This window comes from Phaenicophaeus curvirostris, chromosome 30 (genome assembly GCF_032191515.1).
Source record: "Phaenicophaeus curvirostris isolate KB17595 chromosome 30, BPBGC_Pcur_1.0, whole genome shotgun sequence".
In the NCBI taxonomy this organism is placed as follows: domain Eukaryota; kingdom Metazoa; phylum Chordata; class Aves; order Cuculiformes; family Cuculidae; genus Phaenicophaeus; species Phaenicophaeus curvirostris.
Window position 1 is genome coordinate 18,554 of NC_091421.1, and position 17,326 is coordinate 35,879.

A 17,326-nucleotide genomic window follows, 5' to 3' on the forward strand; every position below is an offset into this window, starting at 1 on the left:
ACCTCTGACCCTGAGCTCTGAACCCTGACCCTGACCTCTGACCTCTGACACCTGACCTCTGAATCGTGACCCCGACCTCTGAACCCTGACCTATGACCCATGACCCCTGACATATGACTTCTGACCCCTGACCCCCGACCTCTGACCTCTAACCCTTACCTCTGACCCTGACCGATGACCCCCGACCCCTGACCTCTGACCTTTGGCCCTGACCCCTCACCCCTGACCCCTGACACCTGACCTCTGACCCCTGACCCCTGACCTATGACTCTGACCCCTGACCCCCTGACCCCTTATCCATGAACCCCGACCCCTGACCCCTGACCTCTGAACCGTTACCCTGACCTCTGACCCCTGACCCCTGACCCCTCACCCTGACCCCGACCCTGACCCCAACCCCTGAATATCACCCTGACCCCTGACCCCTGACACTGACCCCTGACCCTGACCCTTACCCCCTGACCTCTGACCTCTGACCCTGAGCTCTGACCCCTGACCTATGACCCATGACCCCTGACCTATGACATATGACCCCGACCCCTGACCTCTGACCCCTGACCACTGACATCTGAAGCATGACCAATGATCCCTGACCTCTGACCCCTGACCTCTGACCCTGACCTCTGAACCCTTACCCGTAACCTCTGACCCCTGACCTCTGACCCTTGAATCTGACCCCTGACCCCTGACCCTTTACCGCTTACCCATGTCCCCCAAACCTGACCCCTGACCTCTGAACTCTGAACCCTTACACTGACCTCTGACCCCTGACCCCTCATCCTTACCCCGACCCTGACCCCTAACCCCGAACATCACCTTGACCACTGACCCCTGACCCCTGACCCTAAGCCCTGACCCCCTGACCCCTGACCCCCTGACCCCTGACCCCTGAACTCTGACCCATGACCCCTGACCCTTGACTCTGACTCCTGACCCTGACCCCTGACACAGACCTCTGACCCCTTACTCCTGACCCTGACCCCTGACCCCCTTACCCCTGACCTCTGACCCTGTCCCCTGACCTCTGACCTCTGAGCCTTAGCTCTTACCTCTGACCTCTGACCTCTGACCCCTGACCCTGACCTCTGACCCCTGACTCCTGACCCTGACCCCTGACCCTGACCCATGGCCCCTGACCCCTTATCCATGACCCCCGACCCCTGACCCATGACCTCTGACCTCTGAACCCTTACCCTGACCTCTGAACCCTTACCCCGACCTCTGACCTCTGAACCCTTACCCTGACCTCTGACCTCTTCTTAGAACTTCTTTCACATTTTCCGACAATCTTTGAACACCTCTGAACTTCTTCGACCTTTTCCGTAATTCTGCGAAATTCTCCGCCCTTCTCCAACCTCTTTTGACATTCTCCAACCTTCTTTGAACTTCTCCGACATTCTCCGATGTTCTTTGACCTTCTCCGATCTTCTTTGATCTTGTCAGACCTTCTTTGACCTTCTCCAAACTTCTCCGACCTCTCCAACCTTCTTTGACTTTCTCCGAACTTCTTTGACCTTCTCCAAACTTCTTTGACATTCTCCAACCTTCTATGAACTTCTTTGATCTTCTCTGACCTATTCTGACCTTCTCCACCCTTCTTTGACCTTCTCTGACCTTCTTCGAACTTCTCTGACCTTCCTGGAATTTCTCCGGCCTTCTCCAACTTGCTTTCACCTTTTCCGACCTTCTCCGAACTTCTTTGACATTTTTTGACCTTCTCCCAAATTTTCCTACCTTCTCTGACCTTCTCCGACCTTCTTTGACCTTCTCTGATTTTCTCCGACCATCTTTGACCTTCTCCGAACTTCTCCAATCTTCTCTGACCATCTTTATACTTCTCCAACTTTCATTGACCTTCTATGACTTTCTCTGACCATCTTTGACCTTCTCCAAACTTCTCCTAATCCTTCGTCCTTCTGCGACCTTCTCCAAACCTCTCCGACCTTCTCCACCCTTCTTTGACATTCTCTGAACTTCTCTGACCTTCTTTTACTTTCTCCAGCCTTCTTTGACCTTCTCCGGCCTTCTTTCAGCTTCTCCGGCCTTCTTTTAACTTATCTGAACTTCTCCGACCTTCTTTGACTTCTCCCACCTTCTTTGACCTTCTTCGAACTTCTCTGAACTTCTTCAACCTTCTTTGACCTTCTCTGAACTTCTCTGACTTTCTTTGACCTTCTCCGATCTTCTCCAACCATCTTTATCTTTCTCCGAGCTTCTCCGACCTTCTCCATGCTTTTTTTACCTTCTCCAACCTTCTCCAAACTTCTTTTACTTTCTCCAACCTTCTCCACACTTTTTTGACATTCTCTGACCTTCTTCAAAATTCTTTTACCTTCTCCGACCATCTTTTACCTTCTTCGACCTTCTCCGATCTTCTCCAAACATCTTTATCTTTCTCCGACCCTCTTTGACCTTCTCTGACCACCTTTGAACTTCTCCGAACTTCACTGAACTTCTCCGACCTTCTCCACCCTTCTTTGACCTTCTCCAACCTTCTTTGACCTTCTCTGACCTTCTCCGATCTTCTCTAACCGTCTTTATCTTTCTCCAACCTTCTTAGACCTTCTTAGACCTTCTCCAACCTTCTGCGACTTTCTCCAAACTTCTTTTACTTTCTCCGACCTTCTCCACGCTTTTTTGACCTTCTCCAACCTTCTCCCAACTTCTCTGACATTCTCCAACCTTCTTCAAAATTCTTTGACCTTCTCCGAACTTCTCCAACCGTCTTTATTTTTCTCCAACCTTTTTTGACTTTCTCTGAGCTTCTTTGAACTTCTCCGAAATTCTCTGACCTTCTCTGAACTACTTTGAAATTCTCCAACCACCTTTGACCTTCTCTGACCTTCTTTGAACTTCTCCAAGCTTCTTTGACATTCTCTGACCTTCTCCGACCTAATCTGACCTTCTCTGACCTACTCTTAACTTCTCCGACCTTCTCCGAAATTCTTTGAACTTCTTTTAACTTCTCCAACCTTCTCTGAAATTCTTTGCCCTTCTCCGAAATTCTTTGCCCTTCTCCGACCTTCTTCGCCCTTCATTTCCCTTGTCCGACCTTCTTTGTTGACCTTGTAGTTGTAGAGAGCAATGAGATCTCCCCTCAGCCTCCACTTCTCCAGGCTAAACAACCCCAGCTCTCTGAGCCATTTCTCATAAGGTCATGTGTGTACATAAAAAAGAGCTGACTTGTTTTAGAGGATCTAGGAGCCCTACAGACAGACAGAGGATTATTCAAAAGAGCAGGGACTAGCACAAAAATTCAGAAATAGCAAGAGAAGTAAAGGGGAGTGTCAAGATACAGAGTGAATGGAAAAAATAGAACAGCAACAGTGAGCAATACAAAGGGATAGAGAAAGAAAGAGAGATAGAAAGAGAAAGAAAAGCAAGGCATTTGCAGGTGCAGAGAAAGAACAAACTACAAGGATCAAGCCAGTGAAATTGTGGGGGAACAGAATGAGGAACGCAGATTGGGATAAAGATGGAAAAGGAAAAAAAAGTATGGGCAGAGAACAGATACTGAAGACTGGGGGGGGGGGAAGAGAGAGAAAAGAGCACAGAAAAAATAAAGAGTAGGGGTATAGGGATACCTGGGAACAGGAATTGTAGCAGCACGATAAATGAAAGGAACCAAAAAGTCCAGCTCTAAAATGTTCGTTACCTAGTCCCATCACTGTCACAACTAGCAATGTTGCAGTGACAGCACGCATACTGTTATTTCTTGTAAGGATGCTTTCAGACATGTAGTAGTGTTATTCTAGCTGAGAATGTAAAGCAGAGTTAATAAAACACAGCTCCTCCTCAGGCACTATTTATACCTGTGAGGGCTTCACCACACCCCAGTCACAGGTGGTGGGCGGGAAGGCCCAGGGGGTATATAAGCCACAGGCCTTGCCTCTGGAGGTCATTTAGGTTGTGGTTTATCCTTGAGATTAGAGTTTTGCTGCTGTTTCCATTCATTGTAGCTTTTTAGGCAGATTAAGCTAGTTGGGTAAGTGGTGGGTTTTGGCTTTTTTAGTTTTTTTTTTCTTTTTGTTCTTCTAAAGAAGCAGAGGTGTCTGTTGGAGGTATGAGCTTTGGAAGAGTCCAGGCGAAGCAGAACATCCAGGTGTAACTATGGGGCTTTTTTGTCAGTTATTTTTGATTGGGTGTTGGAGGGGGCAAGATGTTTTTGATTTCCTTCTTTTTTTTTTTTTCTGGGTGCTTTGCCTCAAGTTTTTGGTTATGGGATGATTTGTTGTTGTTCCTCATTCTGTGTGGCATAATGTATTGGCCCTAGGGGCTCTGCAGTTTGTAATGGGCACCTTGTGGGTGATAATAATCTGGAATGAAGTTTGTTGGCCTAGGGTAGGAAGTAGACTCTGTGGGTTGGTGGAAGATAGAAGGGGCCAGGGGAGCCCTGGGAAGGGCTCAGGAGCACAGCTCCCAAGGAACAGCAACACAGAAGTGTCAGGGGGGTTAAAATATAGGGCAGGTGCTGTTAAGAAGGAGCCGGGTTCCTTCTCTGATACTTCAGGGGTAGAAAAGGGCTTTAATGGTTTGGGGAAAGGGAGATGGGTTCGTCAGTCTTTCTTGGGTCAGTTTGGTGGTCAGATGCAAGTGCCGTTCAGGTGTCTGTTGTTCTAGTCTCTCTGTAGCCAATGAGGTAATGATGAGGTTGAGACACAAGTTGAAAATTATTAGTTACCCTAAGTAATGTCATCTCTAGGGCTTAGAGATCTCTGCTCCCTTATACCTTTTACTTATTGTGTTCCTCAACTAACTTCTTTGCGTGCATCCAGTCTCCATCCATCTGAATGTCCAGAGAAGAGTAATGTAGCTGGTGAGGGGGCTGGTGAACAAGCCTTATGAGGAGTGGCTGAGAGAGCTGGGGGTGTTTAGCCTGGAGAAGAGGAGGGTGAGGGGAGACCTCATTGCTCTCTGCAACTACCTGAAAGGAGGTTGTGGAGGGGAGGGAGCTGGCCTCTTCTCCTAAGGGACAGGGGACAGGACAAGAGGGAATAGCCTCAAGCTCTGCCAGGGAAGCTTCAGGCAGTACATCAGGAAAAAATATTTCACTGAAAGGGTTATTGGGGATGGGCAAAGGCTGCCCGAGGAGGTGGTAGAGTCACCTTCCCTGGAGATGTTTAAAGGATGGGTGGATGAGATGGTGAGGGGCATTGTTTAGTGATTGATAGGAATGGTTGGACTCAATGATCCAATGGGTCTTTTCCAACCTGGTGATCCTATGAATATCAGAGACCTTGCTACTTAAAGGTATGGACTCTCTGCCTATCTACAGAGCAGGATTCTGCTGCTTGTTTCCCTTTAATTTCTCATGGAAGAGATTGGACATTGTTTTGGCTCGTAACAGTTAGCAGCTGAGCAACTCTTTTTCATCTGGTCTGTGGGCACACAAGCCTCCCTTATTTAGTAGAGTTTTGGATTTTTCCTGAACTTGCCAGTGAGGTTTGCCCTGTTATTGCTTACAGCGGTTGTTACCTTGTCCCTGTTATCCATTGTGGTTTTTTACGGTCGTTGAGTTTCCAATTTAGGTCTTAGAGTAGTCAATCCCACTGTTGCGAGTTTTTCATTGGCTGACTGCCTCTGTAATTCCAGTCTCCATTGCTGTGTGGTGAGTGTCCTGTGTTTTTAGGTCTTCTGTGTTAATAATCTTTACTGGGTTTTGATAAGAATATTTTTTTCAAGTTCTTCTTGTTCACTCCTACGACTAAAGTTTGGTTCCTTCCTAAAATGTGGATTTCCGTGGCTCATCTTTCTTTTGTCCTGGGTATCACCACTACTGGTCCTACAACTTAAGTGGTGAGGAGGAGAGGAGAGGTAAGCAGAGGGCACAGAATTTTGGGGTGCTGGTGAGGTAGTCAGGCTTATTCTCATCATTGTGGGGCTGATGGTGAGGAGGAAGTTGAGTATGTCTAGAAGAGCAAAGTGTTCTTTGGCAACATAGTATTTACTTTTGGTTTGGCAGGCACTGTGTGGGCCACCTTGGGAATGGGAAGAGCATTTGAGATGAGCTGGGTAGTAGGGAGAAGGAGCATGGGGCAGACTTCTCACAGGTGTGAGAGTAATTCTCTGAATTTAATTACCCTGGGTGATAACAGCTGCAGCATCTGACATTAGAACTGCTGTGGAGCACGTGAGTGGAAGAACATGGCAGTTAGGCAGAACAAGTTGTCATGTAAGGTGCTGACATTGACCTGTGCAATGCTGGCTGTTGGAGCTATTTTAGTTTTCTTGTAGATTGCAAAGTGGATCCTGGCAACTGTAGGATCATTCCAGGAAGCTGATGTTCTTGGAGTTTTTTTCTCCTGAGGAAGCCTTCTGGTGGTCTGAAAGCTAAGTTGAGGGATGGGGGCAGGGGTGGTGTGTGACAGAGGGGAGAAGGCTGGGGATGGCAGGGAGGGGTTTTAAAAGTAGCCTAGGGGAGAGGGCTGTGCGGGAAGTGTCCCCCTTGGGCAGGAAGAGCTGGAGGGTGTTACTTCTCAGCCCAAAGCTAGCACATTCCTGGCAGGGCCGTTCCAGCTTGTCTGTGCCGTGTGCTTTATATTCTGTTTCTCTTTTACGTTTCTTTAAGCCTTGATGTCCCTTTTGCTTTAAAGGAATGCAGCATATGACTTGAGCAGCATCTCGAGGGTCTTGAATGCCTGTACTCATGGGTACAATACCAATTAGGCACTGTTCTTCTTGCATCATAACCTAAGCATGGATTGGCTTCATGTTTTCAAAGTTTCTAGTCAGCCATCTTTTCCCATGGCCTTGCAGCCTGTGTTGGTGGCCACAATCGCTAGTCATATGTTTTCAAGGATCGCTGTTGACCTGAGACTTCTTCCATGCCTTTAGTGCCTTTAGTCATTTAAAAGGTGATCCTTTCACGTACATCCTCCTGGTTTTGGCCACATCCCATTGTAATGATGGATCCTTTACGGCATGCCGGACATGCCTCGAGCACCATATCTAGGGTCCTGAATGCTCGTACTCATCAATGCACTGTTGATTGGGCACTGCTTTTCTTGCATCGTGCTCCTGAAGCCGGGATCGTTCTCGTGTTTTGGCACTGTGTTTTTCTGTTCATTTTTCTTGCAGATGCTGAAGAGGAACGCAGTGACTTCAGGATTATTTCTGTTAGCTGATGTGATTTGAGCTGCTTTGGCCAAGGACAGCTTCATTCGTGGCCCTCTGAAAGCTAAGTTGAGAGACCGGAGTTGGGAAGCGGGAGGTGGGATGGGGCTAGTAGGGAGGGGTTTGGAAGGTAGCCTAGGCTGTGCAGGGAGTCCTCTTTGGGCAGGTGAAGGCAGAGGGGTCTACTTCTCAGCCCAAACCCTGTATGGGCAGGGCAGTTCCAGCCTGTATCTGTTGTTGTCTAGTTTGTGTAGTCACCGTGCCATGTCTGAAATTTTCTGCAGGTCTTGATGTCATCTTTTGTGCTCAGGGCATCGCAGGCATGCCTTGGGCGTCATGTCTAGGGTCCCAAATGCTTGTACTGATCAAGGCAGTGTCAACGGAGCACTGCTTTTCTTTCTTCACATTTTTAAAGTGTGGATCGCTCTTGTGTTTTGGAAGCATCTGGTCAGTCGTCTTCTGCTGCAGCCTTACAGCCTGCCTCGCCATCCGGGATAGTTAGTCTTCTGTTTTCCTGCATCCCTGTTCTGGGACTTGTTCCATCCATCCTCTGCATCTTTAGATCTTTAAAAGGGTTTCTTGCCCGTTCATCTTGCCAGTTGTGGCACCATCTCTTTGGAACCATGCACGGTTCTTCGCTTTTCCAGGGCTACCGTAGGTTGTTCCTTGGAGCCCTGTCCATTGCCTTGCCCATTGGCATGCGTGGTCCAGGTGTCCTCCTTGTTGCCGCGACTTTTCTTTTGTTCCAGGTTCCTGACGTCGGTCTTGTGCCGAGGGGCACGGATGGAGTTGTGTGCAGTTAGTGTGCCATAGTGAGGTGAGTTGGCTGTGGTGTTGGTAGGGAAATGTAACCGTGGCTGTATGATCAGTTACCGTGTGTTGGTTTTCTTCAATGAAGTTACAATCATCCTTGCTGTTTGTATATTCCAGGTGGAGCTCAAGCCTCAACACAACCACAGAAGATGAGGCAAGCTGGGCATCTGAGCAGTCAAGGTAATGCAGTGGGAGATAGGTGTTGCTTGGGGCAGCCTGTGCTTTAGTATAGTACAAAAGCATGCTTTTTCTGTGGCAGGTGCCAAATGCAGCCTCAGGGGGGTGAAGCTTCTTGCTGATGTGTGGTCTGAGAGGTGAGGAGGTTGTTGTTCAAATAGGTGTGTTAGAGCCCCGTAGTACGCAGCAACTCCATTGAGCATTGGCCTTTGGTTTTGTAGATGCTGTGTGGTCCGCTTTTAGAATGCAAAGAGCAGTTGAGGTGAACAGGGGAGTAGAGAGTTGGAGCACGGGACAGATTTCTCAGAAGCACAATAGTAAATTTTCTGTCTGTCTACCTGAAGTGCCCCAGGTGATGATGACTGCAACATCCAATGTTTGAGTTGGCATCAAATAGGTGAGCAGAATGCCTTGGCAGTTTTGCAGTGGGTGTAGTACAAGATGTTGGCAGTGAGCAGTGTGATGATGACTTGGCACTGTGTTTTCTGTATGTTTTTGTTTTTTTTTTTTGCAGATTATTGTCCAGGACAATGTGAGAGTGCAGGATTTTTCCAGATAGTTGATGCAGTTTGGGTTTTTTCTGCCAAGGATATCTTCAGGCCCTTGGTCCTCAGAAAGTTAAGGGGGCTGTGGTTTTGGTCCGGGAAGAGGGCAGAATGTTGAGAATGGCAGGGAAGGGATTTAGCCTAGGGTAGAGGGTTGTGCAGGAAGAGTGCACCTTGTTACACGTTTGGAGAGGGGTTTAATTTTCAGCCCCAAGCTAGCGTGTACCAGGCAGGGCAGTTCCAGCCTGTATCTGTCTTGTTGTTTAGATTGTGTAGACTCTGCTGTGTCTTAAATCTTCTGCAGGTCTTGATGCCATCTTTGCATTTGGTCCACGTGTCATCTCTAGACTCTTGGATGTCTGTTCTTATTAAGGTGCTGATCAGGCGCTGCTTTTCTTGCATTCTGACCTTCATGTACAGATAGGTCTTGCATTTTGGCAATTTCTGGTCAGTTGCCTATTGCGTAGGCATCACAGGACACGTTAGCATCCTCAGCCCTTATTGTTCCATTTTCTTAAATCCCTGTTCTGGCACTTCCTCCATACATACTCTGTTTTGAGGTCTTTAAGAAGGGCTCACCTTTGCATCCTTCTAGTTGTGGCTATGGCTCTTAAAGGGGCCATAGTCTTCCATTTTTCAAGGGCTGACATAATCTTTCTTGTAGCTCCCTACATCTTGTTGCCCAATGCCAGCCCTCTTTTGAGAGTCATTCTTACCAAGTTTCCTTTTTGTTTCTGCATCCTGTCATTGGTTTTCTGTGCAGAGTCAGTCTGGGCACGTTTGAATCTGGCTGGAGCTGCTCTGCCTGAGCTAAAGAATCGGTAGTTAGCAGAAGAATAGCAGTGAAATTCGATCTTTAGATATACCCGTCTAGTTAGGCTTTGAAGGGCGAGGTGATACGGTGCATTCCAGAGCAAGTAGCCATAGATACATGGGGTGAGGAGAATCATTTTTGGTCGGTTATGCAGCCACAGAGGGAATGACCAAAGCCATCTCAGATATAATGTTGGAGTGTCGGTAGAGCAGTTTAAATTCTTGGGGCAATAAATCTGGTGTGTATGGTTGTTAAGATTTGATTTTATCTTTTTTTTTTCTGTCTGGCTGTTGTGTGAAGAAGGGTTGGTATTCCTGAATCAAAACAGTGTGTGGAATTGTTTAGTTACTATCGAGTCTGGGGGTAAGTTATTGAATGTTGAGTTCTACAGGTGCAGAGGCATCGGGTCTGGCAGCAAGGGGTGACAATTGAACTGGGGGTAGATTCCCATAGCCAGGTGGGTTGGCTGCCGAGTCAACAGTTAGATATGACTTGTACCTACATTACCTACAAACGCCAGCTAGTAATTTTGTTTGGGTTTTATTTTTTGTCTTTCAAGATGCAATGAGCATCGTTGTCATTTATGATGTTTTTGTCATCTGTGTCTATTGTGACATCATTGTTATATATGGTGTGTGTCGTGTGTGTCTATTTTGACATCATTGTCATTTTTAATGTCTGTGTCGTCTCTGTCATCATTCTCGTGTCTGTCTGTGTCGTCTGTCTCTATTGTGAAATCACTGTCATTTATAATGTCTGTGTTGTATGAGTCGTCATTTTCGTGTCTGTCTGTGCCTATTGTGACATCATTCTCATATATAGTGAGTGTCGTGAGTGTCGTGTGTGTCTATTTTGACATCGTCATTTATAATGTCTGTGTCGTCATTTTCGTGTCTGTCGTCTGTGTCGTCTGTATCTTTTGTGAAATCATTGTCATTTATAATGTCTGTGTGGCCATTTTTGTGTCTGTCGTCTGTCTATAGTGACATCATTGTCATTTGTTATGTCTGTTTGGTCTGTCAATTGTGACATAGTTTCTTATAAAGTCTGTGTTGTCTGTGTATATTGTGACATCATTGTCACTTATGTCGGTGTCATCTGTTAATTGTGACACCATTGTCACTTATAATGTCTGTGTCGTCGGTTTATTGTGACATCATTGTCACCTATAATGTCTGCGTCGTCTGTGTCATCTGAGTCGTCAGTGTGGTCTGTGCCTATTGTGACATCATTTTCATTTATAATGTCTGTGTCGTGTGTGTCGTCTTTGACTACTGTGAAATCATTGTCATTTATAATGGTTTTGTCTTCTGTGTCGTTTCTGTCGTCTGTGTCTATAGTGACAATATTTTCGTTTATAATGTCTGTCTCTGTAGTAACATCATTTTCATTAATGTCTGTGTCGTTTGTGTCGTCTTTGTATATTGTGACATCATTGTCATTTATAATGTCTGTATAGTTTGTGTCTATTTTGACAACATTGTCATTTATAATGTCTGTGTTTTCTGTATTGTCTGTATCTACTTAGATACCATTTTCATTTATAATATCTGTGTCATCTGTGTCCATTGTGACATCGATATTTAAAAGTGTCTGTGTCGTCGGTGTCTATCGTGATATCATTGTCATTTATAATGTTAGTGTCTTCGGTGTCGTCTGTCTATTCTGACATCGTCATTTATCATGTTTTTGTCATCTGTCTCGTCTGTGTCGTCTGTGTGTATTGGGACATCATTGTCATTTATAATAACTCTGCCATCTGTGTCGTCACTGTCTATTATGACATAATTGTAATTTATAATATCTGTGTCGTTTGTATTGTCGGAGTCTATTGTGAAATCATTGTCATTGATAATGTCTCTCTTGTCTTTTACAACTGTGTCGTCTGTGCTGTCTGTGTGTATTGTGACAGCCTTGTCATATATAATATCTTTTTCCTCTGTGTCTATTTTGACATCATTGTAATTTATAATGTCTGTGTTGTCTGTGTCATCTTTGTTTATTGTGACATCATTTTCATTTATAATATCTGTGTCGTCTGATTCATCGGTGTCGTCTGTCTTCTGTGTCTATTGTGACATCATTGTCATTAATAATGTCTGTATGGTCTGTGTCATCTGATTCTATTGTTACATAATTCTAATATATAATGTCTGTGTCATCTCTGTCGATTGTATCATATTTGTCTATTGTGACTTCATTGTCATTTCTAAATTCTGTTTTCTGAGTTGTCTGTGCCTATTGTGACATCATATTCATTTATAGTGTCTGTGTTTTCTGTGTCTACTGTGACATCGTCATATATAATATCTGTGTGGTCTCTGTTGTCTGTGCTTATTGTGACATCATGCTAATTTTTAATGTCTGTGTCATCTGTGTCTATTGTGACATCACTGTAATTTATAATGGCTGTGTCGTCGGTGTCGTCTGTGTCTATTGTGAAGTCATTGTCTTTCATAATTTCGGTGTCGTCTGTGTCTATTGTGACATCATTTTCATTGATTATGTCTGTGTCGTCTTTGTCTATTGTGACATCTTATCATTTATAATATCTGTGTCGTTTGTATCGTCGGAATCTATTGTGAAATCCGTGTCATTTATAATGTCTCTCTTGTCTTTTAAAACTGTGTTGTCTCTGCTGTGTCTATTGTGACATCATTATCATTTATAAAGTCTGTGTTGTATCTGTCGACTGTGTCGTCTGTGTCTATTGTGACATCATTGTCATTTGTAGTGTCTGTGTCATCTGTGTCGTCTGTCTCTATTTTCACATCATTTTCATTAATAATGTCTGTGTCATCTGTGTTGTCTGTCGGCTGTGTCGTCTTTGTCTATTGTGACATCTATGTTATTTATAATGACTGTATCATCTGTGTGTTCTTTCGCTATTGCGACATCATAGTCATTTATAATGTCTTTGTCATCTGTGCATTCTGTGTCTATTGTGACATCATTGTCATTAGGAATGTCTGTGGCGTCTTTGTCATGATAGTCTATGGTGACATCATTGTCATTTAAAATGTCTGTGTCTATTGTGACATCATTTTCACTTTTAATATCTGTGTCCTCTGTGTTGTATGTGTCTGTTTTGACATCACTGTCATTCATGTCTCTGTCGTCTGTATCGTTTGTGTCTTCTGTGTCTATTGTGACATCATTTTCATTTATAACGTCTGTGTCATCTGAGTTATCTGTGTTGTCTGTGTCCTTTGTGTCGTCTCTGGCGTCCGTGTCTATTTTGAAATCCTTGTCATTTATAATGTCTGTGTCGTCTGTGTTTTCTCTGTATATTGTGACATCATTGTCATTAAAAATGTCTGTGTCGTCTGTATCATCTGTGTTTATTGTTACGTAATTGTCATCTATAATGTCTATGCCGTCTCTGTCGTCTGTGTCTATTGTGACATAATATTTATTTATGTTGTCTGTTTCCTCTGTGTCTATTTTAACATCACTGTCATTTATAATGTCTGTGTCATCTCTGTCTATTTTGACATCATTGTAATTTATAATGTCTGTGTCGTCTGTGTTTATTTTGACATCATTTTCGTTTATAAAATCTTTGTCGTCTGTGTTGTCATTTTCATCTGCTTTTATCGTGGTATCATTTTCATTTGTAACATCTATGTCCTCTGTGTCCTGTGTGTTGTCTGTGTTTATTTTGAAATCCATGTCATTTATAATGTCTGCGTCCTCTGTGACTTCTGTGTCTACTGTGACATCCATGTCACTTATAATGTCTGTGTTGTCTGTGTCTATTGTTACATAATTGTCATTCATAAGGTCTTTGCCGTCTCTGTCGTCTTTGTATATTGTGACATCATTGTCAGTTTTACTGTGTCTTCTGTGTTGTCGGTGTCTATTGTGACATCATTGTCATTTATCATGTCTGTTTCGTCTGTGTCTATTGTGACATCTCATTGTCATTTATCATGTCTGTTTCGTCTGTGTCTGTTGTGACATCATTTTCATTTATAATGTCTGTTTCGTTTGTGTCTTATGTGTGGTGTCTGTCATCTGTGTCTATTGTGACTTCATTGTCATTAATTATCTCTATGTCTTCTTTTTTTCTGTCGATTGTGTCGTCTTTTTTGTCTGTGTTTATTGTGACATCATTGTAATTTATAAAGTCTGTGTTGTCTGAGTCATCTGTGTTATCTGAGGTGTTTGTGGCATCTGAGGCGTCTGTTGCTTCTGTGTCTATTTTGAAATAATTGTCATTTATAATATCTATTTTGTCGGTGTCTATTGTGATTTCATTGTCATTAAAAATGTCTGTGTTGTTGGTGTCATCTGTGTCTACTGTGACATCATTGTCATTTATAATGTCTGTGTAGTCTGTGTCCTCTGTCTTTTGTGACATCCTTGTCATTTATACAGTCTGTGTTGTCTGTGTCTATTGTGACATCATTTTCAATTATAATGTCTCGGTCATTTCTGTCTTTCCCGTGTTCCGTGTTGTCTGTGTCTATTGTGACATCATTGTAATTTGTAATGTCTGTGTCGTCTCTGTGTATCGTGACATACTTGTAATTTATAATATCTGTGTCGTCTGTGTAGTCTGTGTCTATTGTGATATCATTTTCATTTATAATGTTTGTGTTGTCTCTGTCTATAGTAACATCATTTTCGTTAATTATGTCTGTCTTCTGTGTCATCTTTGTATATTGTGACCTCATTGTCATTTATAATGTCTGTGTCGTCTGTGTAGTCTGTGTAATCTGTGTCGTCTGTGTCTCTTGTGATATCATTGTCATTAATGATGATTGTGTAGTGTGTGTTGTCTCTGTCTATTGTGACATCATTTTAATTTATAATGTCTGTGTCGTCTATCTCGTCTGTGTGTTCTGTTTTTACTTTGACATATTCTTCATATATAATGCCTGAGTAGTCTGTTTTGTCTGTGTCATCTGTGTCAATAGTGACATCTTTGTCATTTATTTTGTCTGTGTCGTCTGTGTCTTTTGTGACATCATTGTCCTTTATAATGTCTTTTTTTTCTGTGTCGTCTGTGTCTGTTGTGATATCATTGTCATTAATAATATCTGTGTCGTCGGTATGGCTGAGTCATCTGTGTCTATTGTGAAAACATTGTCATTTATAACGTCTGTGTCGTCTGGGTCTTCTGTAACTATTTTGGCATCTTTTTCATTTATATTGTGGGCGTCTTCTTTGTCATCTGTATAGTCTGGGTCGTCTGTGACCTCTGTTTCTATTGTAACATCATTGTCATTTTTAATGTCTCTGTCGTCTGTGTTGTCTCTCTATTGTGACATTGCTTTCATTAATAATATCTGTATTGTCTCTGTCGTCTGTATCTATTGTAACATCATTGTCATTTATAATGTCTGTGTCGTCTGTGTCTATTTTGACATCGTTGTCATTTATAATATCTGTGTCGTCTGTGTTTTGTGACATCGTTGTCATTTATAATGTCTTAGTCGTCTATGTTGTCTGTGTCAATTGTGACATAATTTTAATTTATAAAGTCTGTGTCGTCTGTGTCTATTGTGACATCTTTGTCATTTATAATGTCCGTCCTTTGTTTCGTCTGTGTCTGTTGTGACATAAAAGAAAATTATAATGTCTGTGTCTTCTTTCTCGTCTGTGTCTTCTTTGTCGTCTGTGTCTATCGTGACATCATTGTCATTTATAATGTCTGTGTCATCTGTGTATGTTTTGACATCATTGTCATTTATGTCTGTGTTGTCTCTTTATATTGTGACATCATTTTCATTTATAATGTGTGTCTTCTGTCTCGTCTGTGTGTATTTTGAAACAATTTTCATGTATAATGTCTGTGTCATCTTTGCCTACTTTGACATCATTGTCATTTTTAATGTCTGTGTGTTCTGGGTCGTCTGTGTCTATTGTGATATCATTGTCAGGTATAATATCTTGTCATCTGTGTCGTTTGTGTCTATTGTGACATCATTTTCATTTATATTGTCTGTGTGGTCTGTGTCATATTTGTCTATTGTGACATCAATGTTATTTATAATGTCTGTGTCGTTTGTGTCATCAGGGTCATCTGTGTCATCTGTGATATTTTCATTTATACTGTGTCATCTGTGTCATCTCTCTTTATTGTGACATCATTGCCATTTATAACATCTGTGTCGTCTCTGTCGTCTCTTACTTCTGTGCCTGTTGTGAAATCACTGTCATTTACAAAGTCTGTCTTGTCGGTGTCGTCTGTGTCTATTGTGACATCGTAATTTACACAATCTGTGTAGTCGTCGTCTGTGTCTATTGTGACATCATTCTCATTTATAATGTCTGTGTCTTCTGTCTATTGTGACATCGTCATTTATAATGTCTTTGTGGTCTGTGTGGTCTGTCTCTATTGTGACATCATTATCATTTATAATGTATGTGTAGTCTGTGTCATCTGAGGCTATTGTGACATTATTTTCATTTATTATGTCTATGTCGTCTGTGTCATCTGTGTCGTCTGTGTCTCTTGTGATGTCATTGTCATTAATGATGATTGTGTAGTATGTGTCATCTGTGTCTATTGTGACATCATTATCATTTGTACTGTCTGTTTCATCTGTGTCTTTTGTGACATCATTTTAATTTATAATGTCTGTGTCGTCTTTCTCGTCTGTGTGGTCTGTGTCTATTGCTACATATTTTTCATTTATAATATGTGTGTCTGTGTCATCAGAGTCTATTATGGTATCATAGAAGACAGACATTATAAATGACTGTGTCGTCTTTGTCATCTGTGTATATTGTGACATAATTGTCAATTATAATGTCTGTGTCTATTGTGACATCTTTGTAATTTATAATGCCTGTGTCGTCTGTGTCTATTGTGACATCATTGTCATTTATAATGTCTCTGTCATCTGTGTCATCTCCGTCTATTGTGAAATCTTTGTCATTTATAATGTCTTTTTCATCTGTGTCGTGTTTTTCATCTGTGTAGTCTGTGTCTTTTGTGATATCAGTGTCATTTATAATGTCTCTGTCATCTGCCGTCTGTATTTTCTGTGTCGTCTCTGTTGTCTGTGTCTACTGTGAAATCATTGTCATTTATAATGACTGTGTCGTCTGTTTCGTCTTTGTCTATTTTGACATAATTTTCATTTATAACATCTGTCGTCTATGTCTATTGTGACATCATATTCATTTTTTGGGTCTGTGTCCTCTGTGTCATCTGTGTCTATTGTGACATCATTGCCATTTATAATGTCTGTGTCTTCTGTGTCTACCTTGATAGGATTTTATGTTATAACATCTGTGTCATCTGTGTTGTCTGTATCTATTGTGATAAAATTGTCATTTATAATGTCTGTGTCGTCTCTCTCTATTGTGACATCATTGTAATTTATATTGTCTGTGTTGTCTGTCTTGTCTGGGTCTATTGTGACATCACTGCCATTTATAATATCTGTGTTGTCTGTTTCCTCTGTATTGTCTCTGTCGTCTGAGTCTATTGTGACATCCTTGTCATTTATAATATCTATGTCATCTGTGTCTATTGTGATGACATTGTCATTTATACTGACTCTCTAAGCTGTGTCTCTTTTGACGTCTTTTTCATTTTTAATGTCTGTGTCTGTTGTGACATAATCTGTGTCATCTCTGTCTATTGTGACATAATTGAAATTTATAATATCTCTGTCGTCTGTGTCATCTGAATCGTCTGTCTATTGTGATATAGTTTTCATTTATTATGTCTTTGTCGTCTGTGTCTATTGTGACATCATTGTCATTTGTAATGTATGTGTCGTCTGTGACGTCTGTTTCTATTGTGATAAATTATTCTTTAGCAATGTCTTTCTTGCATATCTCGTCTCTGTCCTCTGTGTCGTCTGTGTCTATTGTGACATCATTGTCATATATAATGTGTGTT